The following is a 4,980-nucleotide window of genomic DNA, read 5'->3' as shown; positions in this document are numbered from 1 at the left end:
AATCTTTTATGTTTCGAAAGTTGGTTGATTTAAAATATAAAGAGGGCAGCTCCATTTTGAAACATTTGAATGAAATGAAGAGCATTGTTAACCAACTTACTTTTATGAAAATTATTTACCATGATGAGTTGCAGGCTTTGATGCTACTTAGTTCGTTTCCCGAAAGTTGGGAGACTTTGGTTATGACAGTTAACAAATCAACACCCAATGCAGTTGTTATAATGAACTAAGTCACTAGTAGCTTGTTGAATGAATAGACAAGAATAAATTAGCGGGTTCCTTTTATTCGGCGACGTTTATTATGAGAGGTCGAAGCAAAATAAGAGGGAGGAGTAAGACTTCTCATGGTTGTAATTAAAGTCGTGACAAATTAATCAAGAGATGATTCTTTTTCAAAAAAAGATATCGAGTGCCATTATTGTCATGTAAAAAAATACATAAAGCGGGAACGCTGAAAGCTCAGGAATAAGGAGAAAACATGTGATAGAAGTATGGATAAGAAGTAAGAAAACACAATGACAACTATTACCGATGGTGATCTCATGGTCATTTGTGAAGATAATTGTGTCAATTTTGTAGACCAAGAGAGCAATTGGGTGATTGATGCCGATGCTTCTTTTCATGTGAATTTTCGAGTTAATTCCTTCACTTCTTACATCAAAGGAGATTATGGTTGTGTTCGAATGAGAAATGAAGGTTTGTCCGAAATTGTTGGAACGGGTAATGTTTGTTTGGAAACAAAGTTGGGCCTCAAGTTGTTGCTTAAAGATATGAGGCATATTCTCGACATTCGCCTCAATTTGATCTCTACCGAGAAGCTAGATGATAAATGTTACAACAACAAATTTGGCGATGGAAAATGGAAGCTCAAAAAGGGTTCTTTGGTGGTCGCCAAGTGCAAGAAGACTTGCACACTTTATTCGATGCAAGGAAAATTTACAAAGGTGTTGTCAATGCACTTGAGGACAATGTTTCGACCGAATTATGGCACAGGTGGCTTGGACACATGAGTGAAAAAGGGTTGCAAGTTTTGTTTAAAAAAAGAGTTTTACTTGGTTTGAAAGGTATGCATATTAAAACTTGTGTTCATTGCTTGGTGGGTAAACAACATAGAGTTTCTTTTCATAAAAATGTTACTGTTAGAAAAGAAAATGTTTTTTGAGTTGATTTTTTCAGATGTTTGTGGTCCTTTGAAAATTAAAACACATAGTGGTGCACTTTATTTTGTTACATTCATTGATGATTATTCAAGAAAAGTTTGAGTTTTTGCACTAAAAACTAAAGATCAAGTTCTAGATATGTTTACGAAGTGTTAGGCCATGGTTGAAAAAGAAACAGGGCTGAAATTAAAAGTGTATCTGTAGACGCAGCCAAACGTCCCGGGAAAAATCCCGTTTTGTTCATTGGGCTCACTACAGTTCGGACTCAAATGTCACGGTTCTGAATCTAATCTCGCAAAGTGCAATGCAAGATCGATAGATCACCAAAGAGTCCAAATCCGGCAAATTGTTTTGAAAAACTGATTTTTAGATAGAAGTGCCAAATATGGACTGCTTTGCCAGATGCAGAGTCGCCACCTAAATATTTTATTTTGGGGGAATTTAGAAAACCCTGACTCGTGCCGAAGGCCACGTGTCCGTCATCACCAAAGTTGCCTCGGCTCGAGAACTTGGGTACGATTGGGGAAGGTCATGCAATGAGCACCCCCGCTAGCCCGATCAAAGATCGGCCACTACTAAACATGATATCTTGTTTTTGAAAACATATGTGCTCTTATTCCGGTGTTTTAATCCTAGAATTACTATGTGATGCATACAACATACAAGTATAGACTAGATCGCCTAAGTTGGAACAAAACATCTCATGTTCGTTTGTTTTAAAAATGGTTTGCTACTCGCAAGTAGGCTAAAATGCAGATTTTGCCACCCTCAAGTGGGCTTAGAAAATATGGTGATTTGCCACTCTCAAGTGAGCTTAAAACTCACAATCAATAAATTGTTTCAATTCAAGTAACTCAACCTTCGCCCACAGGCATTCAGGTAGTTATATCACATAAGCACATAGCCTCATGGTAAGCATGCTATCATGGCAGTCACTCACACGCATGCAAGGATGCTAAAGCATAAACATTTACCGAGTACTCCGAGCCAAAGAAAGAAGCTAATTAGGAATCATGCATGAATCCTAACTATGCTAAGAATGCCTAATGCAACACATGCAAAAATGCAACTACAATAGGCTCGGCTATTCTAAGATGGCATATGAGATGCAACAATTGATACATGTATTCGACTTGGAATTGAAATACAATGCAGTTAGCATGATGCGCCGAGCTCGGTGCATGTAATACAGATGAATGAATGCAAGCATGCGAACATATAGATGCTAATTGAAACATGCCCTAAAACTAACCATCATAAGCTGGTAAATAAAAGGGAAAAAGACGTGGGGTTGAAAGACATGCATCACACACACACACACACACACACATTTGTTATAAAGTTCGCCCTCTCGCGGAGGGTCCGAATAAATAATACAGAACCAACTAGCTAATCTAAGCTAATTAAACTAGTTATTACACAACCGAAATGAATAACGAATTACAGCTAAATATTACACAACATTAATTAATTGACAAATTAAACTAAGGAAGCAAATAAATTAGCATGCAAGCTACATGAAGTGGACTGCCTCAGCTCTATTTCGAATGATAAAGGATGCATGCATGCCCGAGTCGTCTTGTCAGGAAATCTATCGCGATGCCTTAACTCGCCTCTGTTTGTAATTGAACTCAGAAACTTGCACAAAGCTCCAAGGAGATGAAACTCTACCCTAGGAATCTAGGGGGAGGCTGCCGACCAGCTATAGGCATTGGAGACCACCTACCAACCACCTTTGGTGGTGAAAACCAGAAAAATGGTCGGCTTGCCAGAAAACCTGGTCGGCCGGCCAGCTTCTTCTCCTGGTTTCTGCATTTTCTACAACAAAAGCAAGAGAGAGAAGGCAAGGTATGTTTAACATATGTATGCTCGACCACTCTTCCCGTCATTGCACAAGCTCCAGGGAGTGTAGTCCTCGATCCTCGTGCCACCAATCACGTATCTCGATGCATGATGGCCGAGGAGTCGGATTGCATGACTCGATGTAAAATGAATGCACATATAAACACAACAGGGCCTAAACTCCATCATGGGTAATCCGGAGTGTCGGAGACCGAGAATCGAGGCACGTTTCGTCACTTGGAGTACGAAACATCTCTCGTTTCCCGTGTTTGGACTAAACCCTATTCCAAACACAATGCAATATACATGGCCTACACAATACGACTAGCATGCAACCCTAAACGCAATGCAACCGAATCATGCTAGCATGCGAGAGATGATATGCAAACATGCAACTAGCATACACAATGCTATGAACTAAGAATGACATACTCAATGCACATGAACTATATGGCATACGCAATGTACATACGAAGATGGACATGCACGAAGACATGAACAAGGCATACATAATGCGACGATCGAGCATACGACAACATGGATATGGCATACATAATGCAAGATGGACTTAAACTAAAATGAATGGGCCTCAGCCGCACTCAAATCAGTGGCCATACATGATGAAAATGAAGCAACAACACACATGCAAACATGCACAAATGCAAGGGACCAAACCTAAGGCACAAAGTGCAACTCTACCAAAGCATGGTAAGCATGAAATATGGCATATAATCACATATTTTCTAGCTCTAAAATGACATGCAAGATAGTCCCGAATCATGCAAACACCTCACACAATGCATGCTAAATGGCCAAAATACCGAAACTGGTGAAGTGCATTACGCTAAAGGTATGCAAAGCGATGCCCAAATGACCAAACTAACCCCAAACAGTCCCTGTGCAGACCCAAAACAGTGGCAAAACGAACTAAAATAATGGCTTAAAATGCACAAAAATGAAGCGCGTGCAATGGCCCATAAATGAGGCATACAAACACAACTCTCAAACACATTTAAAGAGTGGAAAACATGGGAATATGGCATAAGTATAAGCTCTTAAATAACATGTTCAATGATGCCAAAACATGCAAATGACTCAAGTTAAGCATGCAAGAGGCTTCAAAACTCGAAGCTAGGCAAGGGTATTTGTAGACACCCCATTTTTGACCGTCCTCAAGACTTGGACGTCACCGTTTGAACACTCGGTGATTATCCATGTTTGTGTTCGTTTGGAGTTCCCGGAGGTCTCGGCTCGCGCGCCCCGCCTCAGGATCCCCGAACTCGACCGTTTAGTGTCTGGTTTTGCACCAAACACTTGCATCTTGCCTTTGAGAGGCAGAGTGGGGCTTGTAGACCATCCCCACCCATCACCGACAGTGGCTAGGTGCCACCGGCTGGTTTTTGCTGCCACCGGCAATTTAGTTTGCCGGTCGGCACTATTTGTTGCCGGTCAGCACTTTTTTGTGCCGGTCGGCACTTTGTTTGGCCAAGATGGCATTTTTTGCCGGCCGATTGCTGTTCATCTACTTTTGCAGATATTTTTGGACAGCTGTATAACTTTTGCTCCCCTCCATACACGTGTATGGAGGGATCTCCCTCTTGCAAAGCTTGTCTTGTAAGCTTTACAAGAGGCTTATAGGGAGAGCTCTCTCTAAGGCAAAAAGCAGAGAGGCTTAGACATTTTTGAGAGAGAGAAGACAGAGGAGAGCTCTGGTTTTCTAGGGTTAGGGTTAGATACACTCACCTATCTCTCTTTCCTTCTAATTTTGCACACTAGGTGTTTTGTGTCTCATTATTGCACACAAACACCTAGTGTTTCACCTTCCTCTAGGAGCTGAGGTTCTAAAGAGTGTGTTTTGAAGTTTTGGTCTTGGATTCAAGCTCAAGGAGGCCATTGGAGCACCATTGTTGAAGAAGGCATCAAGGGTGAGAAACTAGTCCTTTTTTTCCCCTTTTTTGCATCAATTTTCTACTAGTCT

Source organism: Camellia sinensis, chromosome 9 (genome assembly GCF_055761805.1).
Source record: "Camellia sinensis isolate YWXY chromosome 9, ASM5576180v1, whole genome shotgun sequence".
In the NCBI taxonomy this organism is placed as follows: domain Eukaryota; kingdom Viridiplantae; phylum Streptophyta; class Magnoliopsida; order Ericales; family Theaceae; genus Camellia; species Camellia sinensis.
The sequence above is the reverse complement of the archived record's forward strand: the minus strand, read 5'-3'. Positions refer to the sequence as shown.